Here is a 14,875-nt window from a genome sequence, read left to right as displayed (position 1 = left end):
CACGGCTGGAGGAGAGGGAGTGTGGGGGGATGGGCTTGGTGGAGTCGTGGGCTGCATGGGGAGGGGGGAACCCATGCAGGGGGCCACGTGGTGGAGCTCTTCTCTCCCCCCCTTGACCTATATAAACACCCGCTAAGGTGTTGAAGAGGGGAAGGGAGGACAGACGGCTGCTGCCATCGCCGTGTTGGAGGGCAGAGGCTGCGTGGAGAGAGGAAGGGGAGTTGCTGTCGACGCTGGGAGAGAAGAAGGCCACCGCTGTACTCGCTGTCGTGCTGTGGGAAGGACGCCGCCGCCTTGCTGGAGACAACCAGGCCGCCGCCCATCCCCTCCATCATCATCAAGTCCTTTCCCTTGTCTTCGACGCCTTTTCCTTCCCAATCATTGGGCCTCCCACGACGTCGTTGCTGATCTTCAGAAGCTTCCTAGAAGCTTCTTTAAGAAGCTTCTAAGGATAAGCCCATAAGCCTTGGTCCTACGCGCCCTTTTCGGTTTTAAAACCGGGCCTTCCATAAGCCCAAAACCCGCAAGCCCGGTACTCTCAAGGATCCGCACTTTGGAAGGGATCTCCGGCATACGAGGGAAAAGGGGAAAGATCTTGAAGCTGCTCACAACGGTTGGAGAAGACTCACCGATCGCGTAAGGGTAAAGGCAAACCGGAAGTCCGTAAGCACGCTAACGATGGCTCCCAAGAAGTCGCAAGGCGCGCCTGCGGGAGGTTCTTCTCCTAGCATTCACGTGGACATCTCCCCGAGCCCACAGACCCAGGTTTTTACTATTGTGATTTCATACTAAATTAATGCATTAAGCATGACAACTCCATGGATTAGGAAGCACCCGTGCATGTTCAAATTCACCTAGCCTAGTTAAATGCAATTGGGAAAAATTGGTATTTTCAATATAAATGCTAATTGTCCATCCATCTTATGACCTTAATAGTAAATTGCCTTGTCGTGCATTTTTAAAGGAAAGCCACATATTGCCTAGGGTTAAAGAGGAAATTGTTAAGTGCATTGGTCATGAAGGAAAGGAGTATTTTTGCAATAACTCCCTTCGTTATGATTCGCATGAGGGAATTGTTAATTTCTGTTGCACGGCATGAAAAAGAACACCGATCTTATAAGTTGCATGGGAAAAGATGCTTGCAAATGGAATAAATCGACACTTGCCTTAGTATTGCATGAACTTCATTCACGATGTTGTTGTATCTAAGGGTCGCACTTATATTTTCGCAAATTTCATTTCATCAAGTTGCATTTAGGAATGATTGCATGGCTTATAAAAGCATGAAATTCAAATACTTAGACAAAAGGTTGTAGGCGTTATTCCTTGATGTAAATCCTAGTAGGCCCTATGTAAGTTATTCTTCAAATTATCATGCCTTTTGACTTTAGCAAAAAGGGATAAGGCTATTGCGGATCTTATGGTGCGTAGAAGTAATGAATTACATGTTTACATATATTGTAACATTTTGCAACTATTTTTCTACTTTAGGTCAAGTTTATCATCTCTAGGAAAGAATTGTCCTTGTCATAAGAAAAGTAGGTCAATTTACCCAAGTCATTTGTGGTATCATGACTGTTAGGGTTTCGTATAGGCATAACTAGCCGATTCAATAAAAACCTCAAGTACTAGCTAGGGCTTGGCACGTTAGAAATGCAGCCAAGTATCGTACTTGGACGCCAAGTCGAAGTCCTCAAACCCAAAGGTCCTACCCACCTTTCCGGAATGTCGAGTCAATTGGACGCTCACGCAAATAATGATCTAGGGTTTCTACCCTAAGGATCATTCGACCTAATGCTAGAACTTGGATTGAGTTGGGATCCCTAGGACCGAACGTTGTCGGCCTAGTGCGATTAGGATTGGGTTGAGTAAGAAGACACCCTAAACCCTACTTCTAGCCTAATCATAATTCCTTGACCAGAAAACACTGTTCAATGGGTGAAATGATCCCTTGGAATAGAGGCGACACTTGTGCAAACAAGTTGCAACGTCGCATAGACTTGGGGTTAGTTCACAAGAGAGTTTTGCCATTTCTTGAAATGAGGTTGGCAAGTTCTTGCGCAAGTTTAACTTGCAAGAGGATGAGTAGTCATCTTGTTACATCACCCTTATTGGGAAAATTTGCCAAGTTAAGGGAAGTTAGGTATTTGCTTGGAAGCAGATGATCAATCAATAAATTAACGCGACATGGTCGCTAGGATTTACTATTAATAAAACCTAAGGTATTGGTTAGGTTGGGTTAACAGGGTATGGCCCTAACTCAAGGACAAAAAGGGTGAACGAACAAACCCTTGAGGTTCTTGCCAAGTCGCAATTGATCCCAGATCGAATGCTGGATGCATTCGGAGAGAAGGATTCACTCCTTAACAGTTGGCCAAATAAACGACCACTGGAAATTGATTGTGCTTGTAATAGTTTAGAAAGCACTGTTTGCATTGTTTGCTCAAGGAACTAAAGGATGAAAAGATATCTAAATGCTTCAGGTTGAAGGCCTAAAGGGAGAGGCAGCTTCAGTTACCCCCGACTGCTTGCCTGACCCTAACCAAGGGGGTTGTTGACCGCGCCGGGAACGTGGAACGAACCCGCCGCGAGAGGTCTTTCCGTTGAGCTCTACTTGGAGCAGGAGGACGCTTGGGTGCCAGGGGGGGCTCTGGCCGTAAATCCCTCGCCTTCTGGGTCCTGCACAAGAGGCTAACGTGACTCGGGATTGGATCTCGAGGCCCGCATACTAGTCTACGGGCAGAAGCTTGGAATAGTGATCCCTAGCGGATTACTCGATAAGCCTTCGGGCGGATTATGGACAAGCCTACGGGCGGAACTCCTTGTATTTCAAAGATAAAATGATGAAATGATAATAAAGAAGTTGTTTGATATTGTTTTTCTATGTCATGTGATAAGATTACGTGAAGGAACCAGTGCTTAACAGGGTTAATTAAAGAAGCTGTTTGTTATATGTCAAATTAATGTGTTAGATAATTACATAACTAAAATAAACCGAGGAAAGTGCGGAGGATGGACCATGGGTCCGTCCTACGGATGGGTGGTCCCGGTTAGCCGGGAATTTTTCTCAAAAATCTCGAAGAACAGCGGGATGATCATCATCATCAAAACGAATAACGAGAACGATGACCTAGAGTTACATCTTACCCAATTTACGTTGTTTTAGGGGAACGGAATGGGACTATGCCTTATGGCTGAGAGGTTGAGTTTTGCATCCCTCTCGTTTCCCATTCTCCTTGAACCAAGTGCAGCGTGAATCCGCTTCGGACCCGGCGTTTCTACGTAAAGTAGTTCGCTTGGGTCTGACGCTAGTTGCTGTTAGCTAATGACCAAACAGGAAAACCCAAATTCCGGTCGATCCTAAGTGGAAATGGCCAGGATACTTCCGCTACGTGGCAGACAGGGGAAGACCTAGATTGCAAAACCCGTAACATTCCATGGGAGTGCCGGGCGGAGTTTTCTAGACATCCTTTCCGATGGATTGCTAAGACGTATCCTGGATGATTCTAGTGGACACGTTACAGTTGGTATCAGAGCCGACCAACAACGGAATTGTTTTTATGAGATCTCAATAAAAGGAAGTAAAAAAAATTGTTGCTATCCAAACATTTCCTCATCTTCATTACTGTCTTGCAGAACTATGAAGCGTGGAACAAGTTTTTGGCGTTCCGGATCATGTTTATGACTGCAATGCATTCTCCGCATTATAGGCAGAGAGTTGAAATGATGAACATCCTGGAGCAGATTTATAATCCATCACCTTTATATATAGAACGAAGATGGACTGGGTCTTCACGAATCTACTACATAGCTGCCCACCGGTTTGCTTATCTACAAACCAACCTAAAGAGGATCAAGTGGTTGGAAGACTTGAAAGTCGTGAAGCTGTTCATTTTTGTGGAAGCTCACGTAAATTCGACTTTGCATATTCAAGGTCGGAGGGTTGAATTGAACTCATATGTATATGAGGAAGTAACCCGTGTAATCCCAGCCGACAGGATTAAGGTGTTGGGCCGCCATGAGAAGTATGGATTCCAGCGGAAAGGATATCCTGAACTTCCAATGAATTATCGATTCCTAAAGATCCATGACCCAAAACCCTACTATTACACAGTTCCTGTAGACAAATGCAATACAACGTTGTTCTCCCCAAACTAAATGTAATGATTGGATTATCATCACACGAGATGTTGTATAAGGCTACGCCCATGTAAATATAAATAAGGACTTCTTTTATCAATATCCGACTGTGCATCAGGGTTGTTACAAAAAGTTAAGTAGCTTCATGATTTACGAGATAGCTGAACTAAAGATAAGCTAATGTCAATTATCATACAATAACGTTAAGAAAACTTTTACCCAGGCACAACCCCAGGTACAGGTTCCAAATTCGCCCCCTACATCAAGTACTGCTGTGATCCAGGAGAAGAAGTTCCTCCTCAAACAGATAAAGCCACCCGAGTTTGACGGGAGAGGCAGATTCGTCCAGTCTGATGCTGAAATTTGGATTGAATCTATGGAGGATTACTTTGAAGCAGCTGGTACTGTACCTACCAATCAGGCCATGCTCGCCAAATTAAAACTCACCGGTGAAGCTAGACTATGGTGGAAACAATGGTGCAGGGATCAAGGGACTTCAGAGGGGTCCGTTACCTGGGAGAAGTTAAAGCAAGCCGTGCAGGGGAGATATTTGCCACCTGCATATCGTACATAGAAAATGAATGAGTTCTATGAGCTAAAACAGCTAGGACTCACCCTTGACGCATACTACTCTAAATTTGTCTCACTCTTAAAGTATGCGCCACAAATGGACACAACGCAGCAGGTGTCCAAATTTTGCGCGGGCTTAAATCCACCTGTAAATACCCGTCTCGAATCTATGCGACCATCAGATCTTCAGGATGCACTCATTCGAGCGGCACCTATAATTCAGGAAGTGCAAGCTAGACCAAGGGGTATTAAGAATTGGTCTTATAGCGACCCGAACAGAGGAGCATTCAGACCCCAAGTGAAGAGAGTTCAAGGTCTCAATCAGGGACAAAGGAAGAAAGCAAGGACAAATAACGTCAACAACTTTGTTCCTACTCACAGTAATGGCCGAAACCTCCGATGTTTCCACTGCAACGAACTCGGTCACTTCAAAAGGCAATGTCCCAAGCTCAGCGAGGGACATCGTCAAGGTGCAGGCCGCGGTCAAGGAGCCGCCACCCGTGGAAGAGGAAGAACTGCCTGCATTACCAATAGGCAAAGATGTGAAGCAGAAGAAGAGGAAGATCCGACTATGGAAGCGGAATTCGAAAGAGCGACAGTCCATGCCGCTTTACACAAGAAGGGGCCGAATCGCCAGTTCTCGGTGATTCAAACACCGTCGGACTATCAAGGTAAAGGCTTCAAAACCTTGATTGATTGTGGCAGTACACATTCCTTTATCTCACCAGCGTGTGCTAAAAGATTAGGAATAGCCACAATAGAAGCACCTACCCTACTTGTGGAATTGGCAAACGGTCGTGAGGTAACTTGTACCAGGCAAACTGCTAAGGAAGAGTTCTTTCTGGGAGGAAAGAAAACATCAGTCAAATTCAGAGTCATGAATTTAGGTATCCATGAGTGTCTACTCGGGATGGATTGGCTTAAGCCTAATGACGCCCACATCCACTGTGGAAAGGGTCAAGTTTCCTTTCGAAACTCTAAAAGAGAGTTTGTTTCAACTCAAGGTGAGGCAGGAGTGCCAAGAATCCAGTTAGCCAAAGTATCGCGGATCATAAAAGGGGTTAGAAAAGGATTACCTGTTTACCTGATCAAACTCAACAAGTTAGATCAAAAGCAAGAGTCTCATGAGGGACCCTCTTGGCTAAAGGAATACGCTGACGTATTCCCTGAGGAATTGACTAAACTTCCACCTCCAAGAGAAGTTGATCATGAAATAAGGCTAATGCCTGGAGCTGCGCCAATTGCAAAGAGACCTTATAGAATGTCCATACCAGAAGCTATTGAGTTGAAGGAACAACTCAAGCAACTGTTAGATCATGGTTACATCCGGCCTAGCAACTCACCATGGGGAGCTCCAGTACTATTCCAGAAAAAGAAAGACGGGACACTTCGACTATGTATTGATTACCGTGGGTTGAATCAATCAACAGTCAAGAACAAGTATCCTATTCCTAGAATAGATGAGCTTCTTGATCACCTTCAAGGTGCAAAGATCTTCTCCAAAATTGATCTCAGGTCAGGTTACTATCAATTAAGGATCAAGGATGAAGATATTCCAAAAACGGCCTTCAATACAAGATATGGGCACTTTGAGTTCTTGGTTATGTCATTCGGGCTTACAAATGCACCTGCCACCTTCAATAGATTAATGCATGATATTTTTAGACCATATCTTGATGATTTCGTGCTTGTCTTCTTCGATGACACTTTAGTTTATTCTAAACAGGAGGAAGATCATGAACCTCAACTTCGGATTGTCCTTGAGACAATGAGGTCTCATAAGCTGTATGCAAAAATGAAGAAGTGTGCATTCTTCAAACGTCAGATTGAATATCTAGGATTCATAGTATCATCAGAAGGAATATCAGTAGACCCAGCCAAAGTCAGAGATGTGCTTGAATGGCCAATACCAGTATCCGTCAAAGAAATACGTAGTTTTCTTGGCTTGACAGGATGGTATAGGGTCTTTATAAAAAACTATGCTTTGATTGCAGCACCTCTTACCGACTTACTAAAGAAGCAGACTTCTATTACATGGTCAACTCCTGAACAAAACAGCTTCGACCAATTGAAGCAATGTTTGGTATCAGCACCTATTCTAAAACTTCCTGACCTCAATAAGGAGTTCGAGGTAGTAACTAATGCCAGCATTCTTGCCTTGGGGTGTGTACTTATGCAGGAAAGTCATCCAGTAGTATATTCTTCAAGGAAATTGAAGAGTCATGAAAAGAATTATGCCACGCATGATCTGGAATTATTAGCTGTCATCCATGCTCTAAAGCTTTGGAGACACTACCTGTTGGGTAACAAGTTTACTCTAGTAACCGATCATAAGAGTCTCAAATGGATTTTTACCCAGAACGAGCTCAACATGAGGCAACGTCGATGGATTGAAGTATTGGAGGAGTATGATTTTGAAATCAAGTATCAACCAGGGAAAGAGAATGTAGTTGCCGATGCACTCAGTCACAAGGCATTCCTAAATTCCCTAATCTTGCAGAATCCATCAACGGCCAGATCTCTGGCTACAAAGGTATCTATGCCAAGCAACCCTATACTCGAACTAGCTAGAGAGGAAGCATGCCATGATTTGGCCTACCAAACCATGATAAAAGAAATATCTACCAAGGAGCAGAATCTGAAGTCACAAGCTAAGTATCAGGAATTTTCCATTGATAATGGACTTGTCTACTACAGAACAAGGCTGTGTATACCAACAAGCCAGTCACTTAAGCAGAAGATATTATGGAAAGCTCATGATTCCCCTTTCGCAGGACATCCTAGCTATGCAAGAACTCTTAATGCAGTTAGGAAGAGCTACCATTGGGAGAGGCTCAAAGGTGATGTTCTCAAATATGTCACTGAATGTTTGTCTTGCCAACGTATCAAGGCTGAACATGTCATGATGCCAGGAAAATTGCAACCACTTGACATTCCCCAAATGAAATGGGAATTCATCAGTATGGATTTTGTGGTGGGCTTACCCCAAGTCCAAGGAGGATACAACTCCATTATGGTTGTAGTTGACATACTATAAAGCCTCCGACATTGCAACATTGTTTATCAAGGAGATATTCAAGCTACATGGGTTACCTAGAAGGATCATTAGCGATCGAGATTCTCAAATACACAATCTGATATATGGGAGGCGGAAAAAAAAGCCAAAGAGGCTCTTTGGTTTTTTTTTCCAGTTATGTTTTACGCATCTATCCGCGCGTCTAAATTGCAGAAAATTCACGTTTATACGCACGTCTATAATGCAAACTACACGCGCTTATACACACGCTTCATAATTCAACTTTAAAAAAGAAAGTAAATATTTTTTTTAAAAAAGGACATTTTTTGTTTTCCATTCGCGTCTTCCAGTGCTTGTAAAAGCGCGTCTACCAGTGTGTATATGTGCGTCTATTGCGCGTCTATTTGTGCGTGTAAATTCGTTAATACACGCGATTATAGACGCAAAATGGTAGATGCGCAAATAGACGGGAGGATAGACGCGCCCTTAAGAATTTCTCTATATTCAAAAATCACGTCTAAATGTGCGTCTATGAAGCCTTTTTGTTGTAGTGGTGTATTCACGCGTGTATATGTGCGTCTATTGCGCGTCTATATTTACGTGTAAATTCATTTATACATGTGATTATAGATGCGACGCTGTAGACGCGCAAATAGACAGGTGGATAGACGCACCCGTAAGATTTTCTCTATATTCAAAAATTGCATCTAAAAGTGTGTCTATGAGGCCTTTTTGTTGTAGTGTGGCGCAGCTCCTAGCATTAGCTTAATCTCATTGAGAATTGGTGGTTCAGTTGCTTCTTATGGAGAGGGGCATGAACGGTTCCCCTCTCAATCTCAGCTTCCATGGACGAATCTTCTTCTTTGTCGATTCCTTTAGTGGTAATATTGGAAGTTTTTGCACTTCCCAACGCTGCATGATCCTAGCCACAGGTAGCGTTGGCTGGCCATCGAATTTTCCTTGATGACCATGTCGTAGTGCGTAGGTTTGAAGGTCACCACAGGGGTTTGGCAAGAAAACTGGACAAGATAGATAGATATGTGTCTTCAAGAGATAATTAGATAACAATGAATGTTTAAAGGTTCAAGAGGTACTTCACGGTCAATCACAGGGGTTTGAGAGAGAAGAATGTATGGGTGTTCAAGAGCTTAGACTCCAAAGATGATAGAGATAAGAGAAGGGTTTCAAGCCAAGTTCTTGAAGATGTTAATAGAGCTTCAAACTGCATGTTCTTAGCAAAGATCACAAAATTATTATCTTAGAAGTTCTAACTCAAATCAAGCTTGTTTTCTTAACTGTAAGAGTAATCACAAGTTAAAAAATCAAGTACAATATGCTCTCATCTAACATAAACAACGCTATATCCATCCATTCATACATGATGCCATAGCATGAATCAACTTTGCATGATTACATTCAATGTAGAATATTAGGAACAAAAGCTTATGAGTCAATTACAAGGCTTGTAGGGCAAAGAGAGTTGCTTCAAGAGAGCTTCAAATTGTGTTTATGATAAGAATAAGTTACCACATCCAGGAAATAAGAGAAAAATCTCCTCTTAATTCAACTCAAAGCATCTATGAATGATCTACAAACATTGCCTTGCCATAGGGGCATATAATACTTGCATATATTTGACAAGATGTCTTCTGTAGAGTAAGAAATGAATTAAAAGAACAATGCTGTAGCTAATTCTCTCAATATGGCCGAAGATATCACCCCCAAATCAGCCCAAATATCTTCTAGAATTCACCTCTAATGATAGCATAAAATTCCCCTAACACGGCATCGGTGCATTTGGTGTCGAGAGTCCACCACGAGGGTAAGAGATAGTAGGTTGAAGAGAGATTTAGGGAGAGGAGTAGATGTAAGAAAAGGGGTTCAAAGAAATTGAAGAAGTAGAAGAATAGTCACAAAAAGAAATAGAAAATGTAGAAGAATACTAATAGAGATGAAGGCTGTCTATTTATTCTTGCACTATGTGAAGATAAAACTCTAATAGACGAAAACGTGTATAAAATAATACCTTCCTCTATGCAACTCAGATCACCAATCTGATGCTGCCATTGCCTCCAAAAGGAGGTAAAATAGTAGGACATTTGGCCAGAATTCAGCCAGATCACTCCTTCTTCATCGTCCACTTTGGAGTGTTGTTCACTGCCTGAAAACAGTGAGATCGTGCATCGCCGGATTTTGTCAATCTCTCTTTTTACATAAAATTCTCTCAAATTGACTGAATGCTATATGCTTTCTTTTACATGTCATCCTAATCTAGAAGTTGTTTATGGTTTTATGGATTTTACAAGAGATAATACCTAAAATATCAAAAATTGGCTAAAACTTAAAATCAAATATTTTTGAACCATGGACACTAACACTAATGTCTAAAATGGCATTGGCTCTCTAAATCAATAAGAAATCTACACTCTAGTTCTTTTACACGGTGTGCGCATAGCGACATGACAACGATCTCCGCCAAGTTTGGGACATTTCCTTTTGAAGTGCGCATGTTCATTGCAGTAAAAAGATCACAGACTTTGATCACTTCTTTGAGTGGGGACAAAGTCACTGATTACATTTGCCCTTGACTTCTTCCGTTTTCCTCGACTCTATCCTTTCACCCTTTTAATTAGAGCTTTCGACGTCCCCAGATTCTAGTCTTTGTAAGACTAGGGTCTGGACTTCGACTGGACTTCTTGGGCAATAGGTGCTGCTCTTATCTATGCATCTTGTAAATCTGAAGGATGCACTCATTCCAAGCAAGTGTTCATTGATGGGTTCAGCCCATCACAGAACTTGGAAACTTGTTGAGGGATACTCATTGTCAGGGCGTACTTTAGCAAAGAGACGAATCTCGAGTAGTACGCCTCTAGAGACATGCCCAACTGTTCTAACTTGAAGAACTCATTCATCCTCTGAGTTCTGTAGTAGGCAGGTGGCATGTACCTTCCCTGCACTGCTTCCTTTATTTTTTCCCAAGTTATTGTGCTTTCAATGATGAATCCTTGGTCTTTACACCATTGCTTCCACCACAGCCTAGCTTTGTCGGTGAGCATCAGCTTGGCAATTATGGCTTGGTTCATAGGTGCTATCCTTGTCGCACTGAAATAATCCTCCATGGATTCCATCCATATTTTGGCTCTCTAAATCAATAGTAAATCTACACTCTAGTTTTTTTTACAGGGTGTACTACACGTAGTAGCATGACAATGATCTCCGCCAAGTTTGGGGCATTTCCTTTAGAAGTGCCCAGGTTCATTGTAGTAAAAAGAACACAGACTTTGATCACTTCTTTGAGTGGGGACAAAGTCACTGATTACATTTGCCCTTGACTTCTTCCATTGGCCTTGACTCTATCCTTTCACCCTTTTAATTAGAGCTTTCGACATCCCTGGATTCTAGTCTTTGTAAGACTAGGGTCTGGACTTCGACTAGACTTCTTGGGCAATAGGTCCTGCTCTTATCTATGCATCTTGTAAATCTGAAGGACGCATTGATTCCAAGCAAGTGTTCATTGATGGGTTCAACCCATCACAGAACTTGGAGACTTATTGAGGGATACTCATTGTCGGGGCGTATTTCAACAAAGAGACGAATCTCGAGTAGTATGCCTCTAGAGACAGGCTAACCATTCTAACTTGAAGAACTCATTCATCCTTTGAGTTTTGTATGCAGGTGGCATGTACCTTCCCTACACTGCTTCCTTTAGTTTTTCCTAAGTTATTGTGCTTTCAATAATGACTCCTTGGTCTTTACACCATTGCTTCCACCACAGCCTTGCTTCGTCGGTGAGCTTGAGCTTGGCAATTATGGCTTGGTTCACAGGTGTTATCCCCGTCGCACTGAAATAACCCTCCATGGATTCCATCCATATTTTGGCATGGGCTTCAAAAATCTTCCCATTTCCATGAAATTTTGGTAGTTTAATTTGTTTGAGAAGAAACTTCTTCTCTTGTGCCTTTGTCAGGCTTAGTGCAGAAACAGGATTCTGGGTCTGTGCTTGGGATTGTATCTGGTTTTCAATTTAAACTTTTCGTGTTAGGATTGCATTTGCACATCCCTATACAACTTAAATCAGTGTGCACATATTTTCCATCCCTACTGTACAACAAAGTGCATAAACATAAAATTCTTATTTATCGTAGGGAAGTGTTAGCCACAAGTATAATTATTCGAGAATAGCTATAGATTGACTGAGATGATTTTCTTTTCACAAGTTACATCAATGCCAGGTTAATAATTCCCTATTGGTTCAGCTATAGTGATAGAATAGTACTATGGATTGGGGAAATGGATTCTCAAGAAACGATAAGTCATGGGAAACTCAAGAAATCCCTGTTTTTGATAGCCATGACATTCATTTCGCCCCATTACTTTAATTCTATTTGCTGCTAAGATTTTAACCACCTCTTTGAAGATGTAGTGGCTCTGATCTACTTGTTGGCGTCCGATGTGTAGGGTTGACTTCATATGAGCCTCATGGAAGATGAATAACTTGATAATCTTCAAGTCCTCCAACCACTTTAGCAGTATCCCGCACTCCAAGTCCAATGCCTTTTCACGTACAATGGTTGGGATTGTAGACGCAGATGGAGGATCCCGATCATGTCAGATCATTTGTGATAGCTTCATGAGTTCATAGCTATCATGAACATGATATGAAATACGAGGAATTTTCTCCATGCCTTGTACGTCTAGAAGCAGCAAGAGTCCACAAGTAAGTAAAAGGAAAAACATTTTGTAATGAAAACATCACTTCACTCTTTCTGATTTATCCTAATTGTTCAGTCGTTGGTCAGCTCTGATACCAACTATGACGTCCCTACCTATTGGCTATGCAAGAATTTTTTAGCACTCCATCAAGAAATAAATCTAAGCATCACCACTCGGCGCTCCCATGGAATGTCACGGGGTTTGTCGCCTAGTGTTTCCCGAGTCCGGCCTCACAATGGAACATTCTCGGCGAGTAGGGTTGACTTGAAACTTGAGTCCCTAGTGGTCAAGGTCTACTTGATTGCATTTCAGTGTCTGGTCCTAGACATTCTACTTTACACAGAGTTACCCAATCGGAAGCCAAGCCATACCCCACTTGGTTCAAGGAGAATGAGAAACGAGAGGGATGCGTTGCTCAACCTCTTTGGCCATAGGGCATAATCCCATTCTGGTCCCCTAAAATGGCATGAATCGGATTCCAACCTCACACTACGTAGAGGTCAAACGATGGTGAAACCTTGTGAGAAGCCTCCGAGTTCTCTAGGACCACCCTGTTGTAAGACAGACCCATCGGGGGTTCCACCCACTCATTTCCCTCAATTGGCATACTCTAGTTATTTAATTAGCCCTATAACATTTACGTGCAATATTTAAAAGTAGATGCCTTAATTAAGTGTTTTAGGGAACATGGTTCGTTCACGTAATCTTATGGCACTGATATGAAGACAATTTGAGACACGTGCCTTAGAAGTAAACTTAGTATTAGCATTTGAACTGAGATACAAGTTCTGTTAAAAAAAGGACAATATTTGTAATAATTCACAAGATCAATGACAATACATTTAAATTAGAACTACACAAACATTATAAGATCCATAATACTTTTCATATCAGTTTGCTACAACCTTTTAGAGGCCAATTGAACCTGAAACTATTCTACATACTAAATTTGTAACCACTAAGAGTCGTCATATATATTGTAGATATTGGTTAAGTTTAAAAATCGTCATATTGAAGAGGCCCAATAAATGCACGCCCATGACCTAAGTGCTTACCCCTCACTGCTGACTCTACATTGAGCTAATAGCAATTGAGGACAATTGCTATCCCACCGTAGGGGTATGATGCCGAGAGGCATATTCCACGATGGATTCTGTGAGGAACTATTTATTTGTTGGGGCTCGTACACAAGGAGGATTCCTTGTGAAAGAAGTTGACGGGGCCACCTGTCCTTTTCGGGTGTCAAATTAATTTAATATGCACATGGGTGATTCCATAGCGGGTAATTGCATAAAATAAATATTAAATTAATGGATGTTTACAATTTTATAGTACGCATTCAAATTAACAAATGAAGAAGCATTACAAACACTGAGACTAGACACTAAATAGCAAAATATATAAGCTACTTGTAATCGCGGCCAGTACAAACCTGATATATCTTATTCTAATCATGGGATTTTAGCCCTGATAGTTAGTCTCCTTTAGAGAAAGTCGATCTAAGGGAACGCATCATACTTAATCAAGGTGCAAATAGACCTGATAATTTGCTTCACAATGTACTCTTCTTTAGTGGATAGGACCCATGGAGAGTGAGGTAGTTGGAAGCAGCCATTAGTGCTCAATTGTGGCCAATCGAATGTGGCCAAAGCACCTCCATCGTGCCTACCTCCTTCAAATCCATTCGTGCCCCTATAGTGTCTATTTTCCATAATGTGGTCCCATAATAAGCTGCCCACATTTTTAAAAATATTTATGGGATCCAATATATGGTTGATCTGCAAGTGGATCCATGTACGATAACTCATAGAAAACTGAGAACCGCCACATCTTGTTTGGATCTGACTTGTGTGGACCATTTTCAACTTGTACTGGTTTTGGGCGTTCATTCATGCTAGAGATCATCTAAGAAAACCTTTCCTTAGTACATGACCCTCCGGTAAGAAAGTGGCATGTCCTTGATATACCATCTTCTTCATAGTTCGTGACCTTTGAGAGTCTAACTATGGCCCACAGAATGGGCATGCATGATAACCTAAGGTAAAAAAACATGTCCCAACACCTCTATTTAATCAATAAAAACTTGAATGATCTATGTTAGATATCATTACAACGAGAAAAAAATCATACATACCTAAGCACTCCCGAATTCCAAAAAGTCATACATGGTCTACATGAGAATGGCTTGTATATTGGTCGACCATCGATCATTGTGCTTGCTCATATCTTCCATAAGGACCCCCTTCTCCTACAAAATCTTGAGCTCATCAAGTAATGTACAGAGATAGACGTCCATATTCTTGACTTTATAGTACCCACAAACAAGCAAGCTAAGGATCAAGTGTTCTTTCTTCCTAGAAAGCCATGGCGGGATGTTGTAGTTAACAAGGACTATAGGCCACATATTATAAGAAGTTGAGCAGAGACCAAATGGAT

This window comes from Lygodium microphyllum, chromosome 24 (assembly GCF_053477565.2).
Source record: "Lygodium microphyllum isolate KBCC chromosome 24, Lygodium_microphyllum_v1.1.10, whole genome shotgun sequence".
In the NCBI taxonomy this organism is placed as follows: Eukaryota; Viridiplantae; Streptophyta; class Polypodiopsida; order Schizaeales; family Lygodiaceae; genus Lygodium; species Lygodium microphyllum.
Note: the sequence above shows the minus strand (reverse complement) of the source record.